This window comes from Nicotiana sylvestris, chromosome 8 (assembly GCF_000393655.2).
Source record: "Nicotiana sylvestris chromosome 8, ASM39365v2, whole genome shotgun sequence".
Taxonomy (NCBI): Eukaryota; Viridiplantae; Streptophyta; class Magnoliopsida; order Solanales; family Solanaceae; genus Nicotiana; species Nicotiana sylvestris.
This window is the reverse complement of record NC_091064.1, coordinates 123748666-123765106: the sequence shown is the minus strand read 5'-3', so window position 1 is coordinate 123765106 and position 16441 is coordinate 123748666.

The window sequence follows — 16441 nt, the reverse complement described above, 5'->3', positions numbered from 1 at the left end:
AAATGTGTGAAAGATAACTTGCGTTGTGTAATGAAAACCAGCAAGAAAATAATCACTATTATTGCCAAACTGTTTACCGTGAAAATGGTAATAACAATTAAATTTGTTGATGGGACTCTAAAAATGCGTGATCTATTTTTATGCTAGTTGTTAGAACAGTTGATGCTAGATACGTGAAGCTTAACGGCGGAATTACGAATTAAAGCAGAGTTATAATCGAACTGAGGGGCTAGCCGTCCGGGCCTCGGACTAACCGGTGAAGGGCCTCGAGGTTAATGCCTGGGCTCGGGCTCGAGCTATCGGGGGTAACCGGGAAGGGACTAACAGTTGGAATATAATTAAAGGAGGCTCTTTATGGACGATACCAAGCGATAAATGAAGAATAAGTATGAAAGTAATAAGCAATAACAATAGCGTCGAGAGAATATATTAGAGAGAAAACAGAGAGTTGTTATTGATCTTGTGTAGAATAGTTGGAGTAATAGCAGCACCTTACAAAGAGGTGAGGATCCCCTTTATATAGGAGGGGAATCCCGTCATAGTACAAAATACATTAATTGTAAAGGCATGGATATGGAACGGCTAGACGCAACGCCTTGATACAGGCTCTGGGTAGGCCGGCTTTGTCTCTTAGCCGTGTGCCTTGGGAATTACCCATTTTACTCTAGCCTCGATTTGTATCCTCTTTAAGTCGAACCTCGACGAGCTCCGGGGGAGGGAACTCGGTCACACCTTCGCGTCCTCGGGGTTTCGAGGTGTTCTTCTGAAGTGACTCGATAGCAAACAATTAGACCCTCTGATTTCGCCGCATACAGATAGTCTCTGCTTTTCTCAGAACGAAGCGATGGGAAACGATTCTGATACCCGACTTCTCGGGGTTCCTGTGATGCAACCTATGGCGTAAGTTCTTACGATAATCGGGACATCCTATGGACTTGTCTTTTCGACGCCATTTAATGCGCTGTCGATTCTCGTTCTTCAAAGTGACAATACCGTCGTCGATTCGGCTCTTCAAGAACACATTAATTATACCCGCCGATCAGTCTTCCAAAGGCATTGATGGTCGTATCATTATCCCGTATAAATTGGGGCATTCTAGTCATTTTTCTATCCAAGTGTCTTTCTCCATTCACTTATCCCCTCCTTCTCACCATCTTTCTATATTGTTAATCACCATGTTTGAAGTTCACGGCCTTAAGGTTGTTTGGTTGCGTCCCCACTGGCCGGGTGATGGCCTTTTGCCTGAGCTTCCCTTTGTCGAGCAAGATTATATTGTCTTGTCGTCGTTGTCGTTGTTGTCGCGATTGTTATTGTTGTCCTTATTGGCTAGAGATGACGATAGACGGGGAATCGACTTTCCCCTTTTTTAGAAAGTTATTCGGACTATACACCGCTACTCACTCTCCTGCCCTAGCCTGGTGTGACACTTCATCCCTTGGATTTTTTCTTTCCCGAGAGATAAAATGGCACAACCGGCCGTTGAGGCTGGGGCCCGCCGAATCTTCATCCTTTGGCTTCGGCAGGTTATGTCTCTTTTTTCTGCCTCTTCTGCATCCCCCCCCCCTTTCCTCATCTTCATCTTCTCCTTCTGCAAGGTTATTCCACGGGATCGAGCTGGGAACCTAGAGGAGGTGGCGATTGAAGGAGTTGCCTTCGAGGATGCGAGCTCGAGGAGGCGGCGCTCGAAGATGCTGCTATCGGAGATGAACCTTCGAGGACGGACTAGGTTCTTAGGTTTTCACTATGGGTGTATACCCCTTTGTTTCTGTGTAAGGACCCTTTGCAGGCTTTTATAATTGTATGTAAGGACCCTTCCAGGGCCATTGTAAGCCAATGTTTATGAAATAGAAAGACATCTTTTTTACTTCTGTTTTTGAAATTTTCCATATTCTTGTACATTTGCGGAGATTTTGAATGTATGCCTCTGTTGACGATCGTCAATATTCTTTCCGGTCTTTGGTCGACAGAAATGGCTCCTTTCTGAGCCTACCGTGGTTCCTCGGACCAAGCCTGAAGCGATTTGATAGACTCGGATCGTCGGGACCCTCGAGTCGCATGAATATGGCGCATCGAACCTTAAAACCTTCGAGAGTGGTCTCTAAGTGAAAGGTCAGCTTCAGTCACCTGGAGATTTACTTTGAACTTGATGTAGATAATCTTTTAAGGCATTGTAGATGGGTTCCTGTGGAGAGGTTACCTATGGTTGGGTGATGTCCTGTGGTCGAACCCTCATGGAGGGAGCTTGAAGTGCTTACTTTTCTTCTTGGGAGGGACCTTCGAGGTCGGATACTGTCTCGGGACTGGAGACGATGTCGCTAACCTTGTGAAGCCTAGCTTCCTTTTGACGGAGGTCCTTGGGGTCGGGTACCACCTCGGGACCGGAGATACTATTGTTGGCCTTTTGGAGCCTAACTTGGGAAGGCAGACCGTTGTTGTTTCCCCATATATATATGGGGTTGCTCCCGCTTGGGAGATCCCATTATTTTAGATAGATATCCTTCTGTTTTGGCATCGAGTCCTTCGTTACCTTAGCGCCAAAGCGTTTGTGTAAGTTCCCGTTTCAGTTTGCTAGTTCCACCATAGCCATGACTGCTACTTCAGGGTCTTCCCGGCAGAGAGGGGAGAGTTCCACTCCCAGAGCTCAGGATCCACAGGAGTTTACTCTGAAGACTATGTCTTCGATAAGAGAGGAGCATCTGGAGATAGTGAAGAGAGACTACGGATTGGGCGAGGGGGTAGCGTTGCAGGCGCTTCCCCCGGATGAGGGTATCACGGACCTCGCCGATGGATTCCTGAACGTGTACTTGTACCTTTTCGCACTAGGCCCCCTTGAAAGGGTCGTGCTCGATTTTTGTTTAAAGTATCGGGTTACTTTGGCACAGATACATCCATCGTTTTGGCGAATAGTGCTAATGATGAGGTTCTTTGCGGAGAAGGTAGGGCTTGAATTCACGCTCAGTCACCACGTCAGGCCGTACCGGCCCTTTTACCATCAAGTTCTGCTAACCTTGTGGTGCCGTTCGTCCACGCCCTTTGTTCTTGACGATGAGGAAGATGGAGATCGAGACTGGGTTAGTCGATTCGTCCGGGTCCGGATGACTGACGTTATCCCCGTGGAACTTATGCATTCCCCGAGGAATGGAATTATACGCGTGAGTGGAGCGTCCCGTGCTTTCTCAGATTCGCTCATGGCAGAAGCTAGTTTAGTAATCGTGTTTCCTTCTTTTCTGCAGCAATTTCATGGGCGCCGGGCGAAGTTCCTGATCTGCCTGGCTGGGTTCGGAAGCTGGCGACCCATTCGACTTGTGATGAGCATAGGTGGCGAGCTATGTCCCGGGGCAGATGGGAAGCAAAATACCATGGTACGTGTGTACGCTGCTTTTACCTCGTCCTTCGTATATTTGGGAAGACATTTCCCCTTTTCATGTACTAATCTTGTCGTCGCAGGTATCGGAGGGTCTCCAAGAACGAGGTTGTGATCCTCCAGAGAAGGGGAGGAGTTGCCAGCTTCCGAGCTGAAGGACGATAATGATAAATGGGATATGCATTTGCAGTGCGATGGAGCTCTCAGCAGGGCGAAATGGAGTCGAGTCTTTGAGGAGGAAACATCGATCAGGCCTGCTGCACCCGAAGTTTTTAGTTCTGGAGAGGTGGTTCCTCCAAGTGAGCATGCTTCGACCGAGGTTTGTTCTTCTAGGGCCGAGGGGGATCAATCAACAGAGGTGTGTTCGGCCTTCAAGGAAGTCCGCCGACTTCACTTTGCGGTGAGTTTTGGCATATGCCTTCCGAATCTCATGTCTTCCCTTCCTTATTGAGTTTTTCTTCTGCAGGCCTTTGACAGGCTTAGGTCTGAGCTACTCCATAATGGGGCTAGGCTCCGGAAAGCTCTGGATGAGGGTAGGTCCCTTGGGCTCTTTTGCGAGGAGAAGGAAGTTGAGTTGACACGCTGGCGATGTGAGGCGTACCAGAGCTCGAATTATGAGAGTTATTTGATAGAGCAGGTAATTTCTCGCCCCAGGCGGGTATGTGTTTCGCCTTTTAGCTTCCCAGGTTAACTCTTCATCCATCCCAGCTACAGAAAAAGACGGAGGCTTTAGAGCGCCTTAGGGGTGAAGCCGATCGAGTTAGGAATTACTGTGGCGAGCTAAGAGATCAGGTGCAGGCTTAGGCTTCAGAGGAGAGGGGTGCCTTGGATAAAGTTCTTGCCTTCGAGGCCCAACTTCTCTTAGCTCGTTACAACGCTTCAGTTCAAGCGAATATGATCACGAAGCTCGAGTCCGAACTTTCGAAGGTCAGGGCTGAGATCGTTGATGCTTGGGCTAAAGCAGCACTGAGCCGGTCTAAGGCTAATCAGGAGGTGACGATTCATTTGAAGAATGCTACTGATGCCCATGCCGAGTTGAAGAGGGTCCTCGATCGTGAAGAAAGGATCGAAGGATATGCTCGTTGGAGATCCCGAAGAAAGGTACTTGAGGAGATCGGCGCCAAGGGTTTTGTTCTCCCGGAAGAGCTGGCGCGAGCGAGGGCGGACGGGCATGATGCTCGGTCACTCCTGTCCGGCGCTGCGGAGAGCGAAGACGAGGCTGATAGGCCGTAGCCCTCCGGGGCGGGGCGTAGACTTTGCCATCTTGTATGTGATATTTCCAGATCGCGTTTGTAGATGGAGGATACACTTTCTCATGTACGTAAAATAGAAGAGAATTTGAAGCTTTATTGCTTATGTACCCCCTTCTGCTTCGCCTCTGACCAGGTGGACTGGTTTCGAAATTGGTGAGAATCCTTAGATTCGTAATACGGCTCCGAGGCTCATCAGGCAGGCCAATGGTCTCTTACGCGTTCGGTCGATGTGGCCTTTAGGGTAAGCTGCGTTAGAGCTCTTATGTTTTTGCTCAACTATTTTGGGTTTAGTCTCCGAGTCGGGCTTCGACTCGAGTCATTCGACCCTCAAGCTTTTGTGTCTGCATGGGTGGGAGACAATGGCTCTTACTCCTTGCCCTTGGGCATCTGCATTTTAACTATTTTGGGTTCAGTCTCCGAATCGGGTTACGACTCGAGATCTCTTGACCCACAAGTTTTGCATTTTCGTGGGCCAGCGACAATTGCTCTTACGCCTTGGGTCGAAGTGACCTTTTATGTATGTGGCCCACAGGCTCATAAAGCAGCCGACGATGGCTCTTATGCTATGCCCTTAGGCATCTATATTTTGAATATTTTGGGTTCAGTCTCCGAGTCGGGTTACGACTCAAGCTCTCTTGACCCTCAAGTTTTTTATTTTTGTGGGCCGGCGACAACGACTCTTACGCCTGGGGTAGAAGTGACCTTTTATGTATGTGGCCCTGAGGCTCATGAAGCTGGCGGGGATGGCTCTTATGTTATGCCCTTAGGCATGTATAGTTAACTATTTTGAATCCGATCTCCGAGTCAGGTTACGACTCGAGCTCACTTTGACCCTCAAGCTTTCGAATTTCTAAGCTGGCGACAGTGGCTCTTACGCTTTTGGTCGATGTGACCTTTTAGTGTGTGTGGCCCTGATGCTCATTGGGCTGGCGACAATGGCTCTTACGCTTTGGCCTTAGGCATATGTAGGCTTTGTTTTCCCCTCATTAAGGACTTTTTTGAAATGATTGTGCCTGACCCGTTGTCGGTTCGGGAAGAACCTCGATTTCAAGTCGTTTGCGGTGATGTTCGAGCACCTCGGAAGGTTTAGCTCGTAGGCTGAGTAGCTCGAAGCCTTGTGATTAGGTGCTGACATAGTCGAAGCTCTTTTTCCTGTCGAGGGTAGCCTGTTTAACCAATTCTTTTCAAAGTAGATTCGAAGTAATGGCCTATGATTTTGTAGCGACGGTCGGGCGTCCCCGAGTCACGTTAATTTGGCTGGTGCAGCCGTATTAATCGTAGTCATTTGTGTTTGGCCAAAGCCATTTTTGATCCCGAGTGTGGTAGTTTAGGAATCTACATCGAGGGTACGCCCTTTCGGGAGTCTTACAAATGCGACATATAGCCTAAACTTCGGGATTGAGTTTATGCCTATAGTAAGGTCTTACAAAACTTTCATGCCTTTTGAGGTCTTACAGTTTTGTTGATACTTGATACAAGTGTAATTCATGCGTTTCTTGAGGTCTTATCTGTTGAGGTCTTATAGTTTTTCCATGTCGTTGAGGTCTTACAGTTTTAGTTGTTGATACTCGACGCGAGTTTTTATTCGAGACCGAGTCTGCTCGCTTGGGGTCTTATAGCCCCGGGTTTTTTTTAACGAGTGGCGATTGGTGACAATCTCCGAGTCATCGAGTTTTCTTAGGCTCGGAGGCCGTTACTCGTGAACTCGGAGTTGCCTTACTGAGGGCTTATGACTTTGGAGATTCCGACCCTGGGGTCATGTGGGTGTCGAGTTATTAATGCTAGTCTCCGATTATTTTGGAGCATTCTCGGCGGAGGGATCCTTGCTGTGAAAATGCTGAATTTGCTTTAGAGTACAAGATGCTATTGGTGAAAGATATTCTTTGATTGTTTGGCATAAGTGCATGTTGTTTTGTTGCCGTGAGCCCGGCTTATGCGGACACGGTTTGCTTGACATTTTGTTTTGTACATCATTTCCTATTGGAACCTTGTTTGTCGTTCCCTGGTTCTTCCAAGTTGATGATCTCTCTAGGGGTAGCCCTCCAGTTTCGGGGTCGATTGCAAAAGAAACCTTGTAGGCTTGTCGGATCTCCTTAGGTAGCACGTGGATGTTGCCTCGTTAAAACCCTTGCCGGTGAAACCCTCTTCGGGACAAAAGCTCGGCCGAAGAGAAAGAGTGCAACGGATGCTATTAAGGCCTTGGGATCTTCTGCTTGAGTTAATACTCTCGACCGCCCTGACCAGGCGTCTGCATATGGGTTAGTGTAAATTAATGAAAGAGGGAGGTAGTCTTACCTTATTGAGGGGTGCGCAGGCAATGTTTCGAGGCCTGGTGTGTTCCTGTTGTATGGAGCGAGGACCCAGTACGGTCCTCTACTGTGTTTAATCGGACTTAGCCGAAGGCGTAGTTTGATTACCCTTAGACTCTTTCGAGAGTGGGGATATTGGTGTCGGAGCCATGTTACGTAACGCGAACACTTCCCTTGTCGTGTGTTGTTCCCCGTAGACGGTTTTAATTCCATTCTTTGCTGGCGATTTCATCATTTGGTGAAGAGGGGATGGTATCGCTCTCATGCGGTGTGTCCGCGGCCATCCGAATAAGGCATTTATACCTCGCATCTCCTTTGATGACATGGAATTTGGTGTTCTGTTCTGTGCCGGTCGTGCTCACTGAGAAAATGGTCTCTCCATTCGTTGTTTCGATCGCCATGTTGAATCCGTCAAGGATTCGAAAAGGGGGCATGATTTGGTCTAGCAGTCCGAGCTGCTCTATCACTCTTGACCTGATAATGTTGGTCGTGCTACCTGGATTCACAAGCGCACATTTTATTCGAAATGGATGAATGAAGAAAGACGTTACTAGTGCGTTGTTATGAAGTTGGGGCGAGGTATCGGAGCCTTCCCTGCTGAATGTGAGGGCAACTTCGTGTACGTACCCCCGGGTTCGTCTTTCTCTGGCGATGGATATTTGTGTCCTCCTCTTTACAAGTTCCCGGGGAGTATCGACGCCCCTCCAATATCATGATATCATGTCGTAGCCCATTTGATTTGTTCTTCTTGGTCACCTTTCTTTCTCGGAACTGAACTTAAGCCCGATCGCTCAAAAGTTCTCGGTTGTGACTTTTATGGAGTAGCTTGGCTACTTCCTTTCGGAGTTGGTGGCAATCTCTGCTCCTATGGCCATGCGTATTATGAAGTTCACATACCAAGTTGTGAATCCTCTGGGAAGGATCCGACTAAATAGGCCGGGGCCATTTGGCGTCCCTGGTTTTGCTGATGGTGAACACGATGTCCGATGCAGCGACGTTGAAGTTGTATTCTGATAGGCAAGGTGCCCCCGTTGGCCTTGTGTCTCTGTCGAATCTGGCTCTGTTGATGAGCCTTCGAGGATATTGTCCTCGATCCATTCTCCGACCGTTGCGAGGTAGGTTGCACCTCGGGGCATTCCTCCTATCTTCGATGTACTGCAGGTATCTTTCTTTGTTTGATTTTGACTCATTCGCCAGGAGTCTGCTCGGATATACTGAGCCCGAGGGGGCTCCCAACTGGTCATCCTCGGCCCTGATTTCTGACTGGTACTGATTGTGGACGTCCGACCAGGTCACAGCTGGATACTTGATCAAGTTTTGTTTCGACTGTTTTGAAGCCACCGAGCTTCGTTCGTTCAGACCTTGGGTGAAAACCTATACTGCCCAATCGTCGGAGACTAGCGGTAGCTCCATCCGTTCCATTTGAAAGCGAGACACGAATTCCCGCAACGTTTCATTCTCTCTTTGCTTAATTTTGAAAACGTCAGATTTCTTCGTTGCTACTTTGAGGGCATCGACGTGTGCCTTTGTAGAGGGGTCTGCTTGCATGGCGAATGGATCTATGGAGTTAGAAGCCAAGTTGTGATACCACATCGCGGCCCCCTTTGAGAGTGTTTCCCCGAACTTTTTCAGAAATACGGACCCGATCTCCTCGCTCTTTATGCCGTTGCCTTTCGCTGCGCAAGTGTAGGAAGTAACGCATTCATCAGGGTCTGATGTTTCGTTGTACTTTGGGAGTTCCGGCATTCTGAATTTCTTGGGAATGGGTTTCAGAGTCGTTTCCTCTAGGAACGGCCGTTGTGCGAACTTCTTCGAATCTACACCCTTCAGAACCGGGGGTGAGCCCGGGATTTGGTCGACTCTGAAGTTATAGGTTCCGATCTTCTTATCGTTGGCTGCTATCACTTTCTCGCCCGACTCGATACTTTTAGTGAGGTCCTCGAGCATTTTCACGATGGCAGGGTCGGCTATTGATCTGTTGTTGTTGCTTGCTCTCTCCGATACTTGTTCGACCGGGGGAATAGTTTTCGGTGCTACCGTGCTAGGAGTCTTCTGATGGCTTTGCAGCTGAGCGATAGCTAGCTGTTGTGCCTGAAACATTTTGAAAATAACATGAAGACTAACTCCTTGTTCATCCCGAGTTGGGGTCTTTTGGACTTCCTGTTGGTCACCATGTTGTATGCTCCTGTCGGTGTGCGAGGTTTCATCGACCTGCTGTGTGTCTTGTGAACCCGCGTCCGCTGGAATCGGTCCAGGTGCGTTATCGGGGTTTTGCAGTGGCGTGCCAATAACTGGAATGGCCACACCGTTTTCTCTGTGGTTTTCAAGGTTGTCATTCTCAACTCTGTTCACTGAGCCGGACATTTTAACCTGAAATCGAAGATCTTGGACAAGAAAATGTGTGAAAGATAACTTGCGTTATGTAATGAAAACCAGCAAGAAAATAATCACTATTATTGCCAAACTGTTTACCGTGAAAATGGTAATAACAATTAAATTTGTTGATGGGACTCTAAAAATGCGTGATCTATTTTTATGCTAGTTGTTAGAACAGTTGATGCTAGATACGTGAAGCTTAACGGCGGAATTACGAATTAAAGCAGAGTTATAATCGAACTGAGGGGCTAGCCGTCCGGGCCTCGGACTAACCGGTGAAGGGCCTCGAGGTTAATACCTGGGCTCCGGCTCGAGCTGTCGGGGGTAACCGGGAAGGGACTAACAGTTGGAATATAATTAAAGGAGGCTCTTTATGGACGATACCAAGCGATAAATGAAGAACAAGTATGAAAGTAATAAGCAATAACAATAGCGTCGAGAGAATATATTAGAGAGAAAACAGAGAGTTGTTATTGATCTTGTGTAGAATAGTTGGAGCAACAGCAGCATCTTACAAAGTGGTGAGGATCCCCTTTATATAGGACGGGAATCCCGTCATAGTACAAAATACATTAATTGCAAAGGCATGGAGATGGGACGGCTAGACGCGACGCCTTGATACAGGCTCTGGGTAGGCCGGCTTTGTCTCTTAGTCGTGTGCCTTGGGAATTACCCATTTTACTCTAGCCTCGATTTGTATCCTCTTTAAGTCGAACCTCGACGAGCTCCGGGGGAGGGAACTCGGTCACACCTTCACGTCCTCAGGGTTTCGACTTGTTCTTCTGAAGTGACTCGATAGCAAAAAATTAGACCCTCTGATTTTGCCGCATACAGATAGTCTCCGCTTTTCTCAAAACGAAGCGATGGGAAATGATTCTGATACCCGACTTCTCGGGTTCCTGTGATGCAACCTATGGCATAAGTTCTTACGATAATCGGGACATCCCATGGACTTGTCTTTTCGACGCCATTTAATGTGCTGTCGATTCTCGTTCTTCAAAGTGACAATACCGTCGTCGATTCGGCTCTTCAAGAACACATTAATTATACCTGTCGGTCAGTATTCCAAAGGCATTGATAGTCGTGTCATTATCCCCTATAAATGGGGGCATTCTGGTCATTTTTCTATCCAAGTGACTTTCTCTATTCACTTTTCCCCTCCTTCTCACCATCTTTCTATATTGTTAATCACCATGTTTGAGGTTCATGGCCTTAAGGTTGTTTGGTTGCGTCCCCACCGGCCGGGTGATGGCCTTTTGCCTGAGCTTCCCTTTGTCGAGCAAGATTATATCGTCTTGCCGTCGTTGTCGTTGTTGTCGCGATTGTTATTGCTGTCATTATTGGCTCGAGATGACGATAGACGGGGAATTGACTTTCCCCTTTATTAGAAAGTTATTCGGAATATACACCGCTACTCACTCTCCTACCCTAGCCTGGTCTGACACTTCATCCCTTGGATTTTTTCTTTCCCGAGAGATAAAATGGCACAACCGGCCTTTGAGGCTGGGGCCCGCCGAATCTTCATCCTTTGGCTTCGGCAGGTTATGTCTCTTTTTTTTGCCTCTTCTGCATCCCCCCCCCCTTTTCCTCATCTTCATCTTCTCCTTCTGCAAGGTTATTCCACGGGATCGAGCTGGGAACCTAGAGGAGGTGGCGATTGAAGGAGTTGCCTTCGAGGATGCGAGCTCGAGGAGGCGGCGCTCGAAGATGCTGCTATCGAAGATGAACCTTCGAGGACGGACTAGGTTCTTAGGTTTTCACTATGGGTGTATACCCCTTTGTTTCTGTGTAAGGACCCCTTGCAGGATTTTATAATTGTATGTAAGGACCCTTCCAGGGCCATTGTAAGCCAATGTTTATGAAATAGAAATACATCTTCTTTACTTCTGTTTTTGATATTTTCCATATTCTTGTACATTTGCGGAGATTTTGAATGTATGCCTCTGTTGACGATCGTCAATATTATTTCCGTTCTTTGGTCGACAGAAATGGCTCCTTTCTGAGCCTACCGTGGTTCCTCGGACCAAGCCTGAAACGATCCGATAGACTCGGATCGTCGTGACCCTCGAGTCGCATGAATATGGCGCATCGAACCTTGAAACCTTCGAGAGTGGTCTCTAAGTGAAAGGTCAGCTTCAGTCACCTGGAGATTTACTTTGAACTTGATGTAGATAATCTTTTAAGGCATTGTAGATGGGTTCCTGTGGAGAGGTTACCTATGGTTGGGTGATGTCCTGAGGTCGAACCCTCATGGAGGGAGCTTGAAGTGCTTACTTTTCTTCTTGGGAGGGACCTTCGAGGTCGGATACTGTCTCGGGACTGGAGACGATGTCGCTAACCTTGTGAAGCCTAGCTTCCTTTTGACGGAGGTCCTTGGGGTCGGGTACCACCTCGGGACCGGAGATACTATTGTTGGCCTTTTGGAGCCTAACTTGTGCAGGCGGACCGTTGTTGTTTCCTCACATATATATATGGGGTCGAGTCTTTGAGGAGGAAACATCGATCAGGCCTGCTGCACCCGAAGTTTTTGGTTCTGGAGAGGTGGTTTCTCCAAGTGAGCATGCTTCGACCGAGGTTTGTTCTTCTAGGGCCGAGGGGGCTCAATCAACAGAGGTGTGTTCGGCCTTCGAGGAAGTCTGCCGACTTCACTTTGCGTTGAGTTTTGGCATATGCCTTCCGAATCTCACGTCTTCCCTTCCTTATTGAGTTTTTCTTCTGCAGGCCTTTGACAGGCTTAGGTCTGAGCTACTCCTTCATGGGGATAGGCTCCGGAAAGCTCTGGATGAGGGTAGGTCCCTTGGGCTCTTTTGCAAAGAGAAGGAAGTTGAGTTGACACGCTGGCGATGTGAGGCGTACCGGAGCTCGAATTATTAGAGTTATTTGATAGAGCAGGTAATTTCTCGCCCCAGGCGGGTATGTGTTTCGCCTTTTAGCTTCCCAGGTTAACTCTTCATCCATCCCAGCTACAGAAAAAGATGGAGGCTCTGGAGCGCCTTAGGGGTGAAGCCGATCGAGTTAGGAATGACTGTGGCGAGCTAAGAGATTAGGTGCAGGCTCAGGCTTCAGAGGAGAGGGGTGCCTTGGATAAAGTTCCTGCCTTCGAGGCCCAACTTCGCTTAGCTCGTTACAACGCTTCAGTTCAAGCGAATATGATCACGAAGCTCGAGTCCGAACTTTCGAAGGTCAGGGCTGAGATCGTTGATGCTTGGGCTAAAGCAGCACTGAGTCGGACTAAGGCTAATCAAGAGGTGACGATTCATTTGAAGAATGTTACCGATGCCCCAGCCGAGTTGAAGAGGGTCCTCGATCGTGAAGAGAGGATCGAAGAATATGCTCGTTGGAGATCCCGAAGAAAGGTACTTGAGGAGATCGGCGCCAAGGGTTTTGTTCTCCCGGAAGAGCTGGCGCGAGCGAGTGCGGACGAGCATGATGCTCGGTCACTCCTGTCCGGCGCTGAGGAGAGCAAAGACGAGGCTGATAGGCCGTAGCCCTCTGGGGCGGGGCATAGACTTTGCCATCTTGTATGTGATATTTCCAGATCGCGTTTGTAGATGGAGGATACACTTTCTCATGTACGTAAAATAAAAGAGAATTTGAAGCTTTATTGCTTATGTACCCCCTTCTGCTTTGCCTCTGACCAGGTGGCCTGGTTTCGAAGTTGGTGAGAATCCTTAGATTCATAATACGGCTCTGAGGCTCATCAGGCAGGCCAAGGGTCTCTTACGCGTTCGGTCGATGTGGCCTTTAGGGTAAGCTGCGTTAGAGCTCTTATGTTTTTGCTCAACTATTTTGGGTTTAGTCTCCGAGTCGGGCTTCGACTCGAGTCATTCGACCCTCAAGCTTTTGTGTCTGCATGGGCGGGAGACAATGGATCTTACTCCTTTCCCTTGGGCATCTGCATTTTAACTATTTTGGGTTCAGTCTCCGAATCGGGTTACGACTCGAGATCTCTTGACCCACAAGTTTTGTATTTTCGTGGGCCAGCGACAATGGCTCTTACGCCTTGGGTCGAAGTGACCTTTTATGTATGTGGCCCCCAGGCTCATAAAGCAGCCGACGATGGCTCTTACGTTATGCCCTTAGGCATCTATATTTTGAATATTTTGGGTTCAGTCTCCGAGTCGGGTTACGACTCGAGCTCTCTTGACCCTCAAGTTTTGTATTTTTGTGGGTCGGCGACAACGGCTCTTACGCCTGGGGTAGAAGTGACCTTTTATGTATATGGCCCTGAGGCTCATGAAGCTGGCGGCGATGGCTCTTACGCTATGCCCTTAGGCATGTATAGTTAACTATTTTGGATCCGATCTCCGAGTCGGGTTACGACTCGAGCTCACTTTGACCCTCAAGCTTTCGAATTTTTAAGCTGGCGACAGTGGCTCTTACGCTTTTGGTCGATGTGACCTTTTAGTGTGTGTGGCTCTGATGCTCATTGGGCTGGCGACAGTGGCTCTTACGCTTTGGCCTTAGGCATATGTAGGCTTTGTTTTCCCCTCATTAAGGACTTTTTTGAAATGATTTTGCCTGAACCGTCGTCGGTTCGGGAAGAACCTCGATTTCAAGTCGTTTGCGGTGATGTTCGAGCACCTCGGAAGGTTTAGCTCGTAGGCTGAGTAGCTCGAAGCCTTGTGATTGGGTGCTGACATAGTCGAAGATCTTTTTCCTGTCGAGGGTAGCCTGTTTAACCAATTCTTTTCAAAGTAGATTCGAAGTAATGGCCTATGATTTTGTAGCGACGGTCGGGCGTCCCCGAGTCACGTTAATTTGGCTGGTGCAGCCGTATTAATCGTAGTCATTTGTGTTTGGCCAAAGCCATTTTTGATCCCGAGTGTGGTAGTTTAGGCGTCTACATCGAGCATATGCCCTTTCGGGAGTCTTACAAATGCGACATATAGCCTAAACTTCGGGATTGAGTTTATGCCTATAGTAAGGTCTTACAAAAATTTCATGCCTTTTGAGGTCTTACAGTTTTGTTGATACTTGATACAAGTGTAATTCATGCATTTCTTGAGGTCTTATCTGTTGAGGTCTTACAGTTTTTCCATGTCGTTGAGGTCTTACAGTTTTAGTTGTTGATACTCGGCGCGAGTTTTTATTCGAGACCGAGTCTGCCCGTTTGGGGTCTTATAGCCCCGGGTTTTTTTTAACGAGTGGCGATTGGTGACAATCTCCTAGTCATCGAGTTTTCTTAGGCTCGGAGGCCGTTACTCGTGAGCTCGGAGTTGCCTTACTGAGGGCTTATGACTTTGGAGATTCCGACCCTGGGGTCATGTGGGTGTCGAGTTATTAATGCTAGTCTCCGAGTATTTTGGAGCGTTCTCGGCGGAGGGATCCTTGTTGTGAAAATGCTGAATTTGCTTTAGAGTACGAGATGCTTTTGGTGAAAGATATTCTTTGATTGTTTGGCATAAGTGCATGTTGTTTTGTTGCCGTGAGCCCGGCTTATGCGGACACGGTTTGCTTGACATTTTGTTTTGTACATCATTTCCTATTGGAACCTTGTTTGTCGTTCCCTGGTTCTTTCAAGTGGATGATCTCTCTAGGGTTTGCCCTCCAGTGTTCGGGGTCGATTGCAAAAGAAACCTTGTAGGCTTGTCGGATCCTCCTTAGGTAGCACGTGGATGTTGCCTCGTTAAAAACCTTGCCGGTGAAACCCTCTTCGGGACAAAAGCTCGGCCGAAGAGAAAGAGTGCAACGGATGCTATTAAGGCCTTGGGATCTTCTGCTTGAGTTAATACTCTCGACCGCCCTGACCGGGCGTCTGTGTCACACCTCCTTTTTCCGCCCCCGCGAAGGGTTAAGGAGTTTTTTCAATTAAAGGACAATCGAAACGGGATTTGTTTATTTATTTCAGAGTCGCCACTTGGGAGATTTAGGGTGTCCCAAGTCACCAATTTAATCCCGAATCGAGGAAAAGAATGACTCTGTATTACAGTCCGCGAACCAGAAATCCGGATAAGGAATTCTGTTAACCCGGGAGAAGGTGTTAGGCATTCCCGAGTTCCGTGGTTCTAGCACGGTCGCTCAACTGTCATATTCGGCTTGTTTATCTGATTTTATACAATTATGAGCTAATGTGCAAGTTTTAACTTTTAACCGCTTTCGTCATTATTTATATATTTTTTCAAGAATTGCAACATCATGGAAATACATCTCCAACCACGTCACATCAATGCACCCGTGGTTGTTGGCACATTTCAACTCTGTTGAGATTTGGATTTGGGTCACATAAATGTGCACCCGAGTTTTAAGAAAATTAAATTATTAAAAGGCGTGCCTAAAGCGACTAGCGTATCATTTACTTTGGGTAGGGCCGTGAAATTTTGCTAAACGGTCCATCCCGAAGTCTAAGCAATTTTAAAGCAAATATTTACCGAGGGCCCCACAATTTTGTATTTTTATTCGGTGAGGCTCATCTCATTCTTATTTTTTAAAGGAATTTGCAACGTCATGGACATGCATCTCGGACCACGTCACAATCAATGTACCCGTGATTAGAGACACATTTCGACTCCGTTGAGATTTGGATTTGGGTCACATAAATGTGCACCCGAGTTTAAGAATGTAATTTAATTAAATCGCGTCTAAAGAGTCTAACGCGTTATTATCTTTGGGGAAGGCAGTGAAATTCACTAAATAGTCCATCCCGAATTCTAAGTATTTATTATGACCAATTATTGAGGGCCCCGCAATTTGCATTTTTATTTGGCGAGGCTCGTCTCATTATTTATTTATTTATTTTAAAAAAAGATAATCTTAGAATGACTACATTTTTTTATTTTTCGTTTTTCTCTAAAATAAATGAAGAAAATGTCCTACTTTATTTACATACTTTCGAGTTATTATAGTTAAGTTTCGAAAGTGAGTCGTTTAAAGAGTTTACATGGGCAGCGCATAGAATGTTCTACATACAGACAGTAAAAGAAAGAAAAGACTACATTAAACTACAACTTCAAATCTTTCTCATTTTTTGCATTCATGTTTCGAGTAGCTTACAAGATGAACCAGTGTGATAACAACTAGGTCGGGAATCCAAATTAGAGTAAGAATTTGAGAAGTAAATGCGGAAACAATAACAACAAGGAATTGAACAACTAGAATTAAAGAGATGAAAATAAAGGATATGGGACGAATTCAAGGAA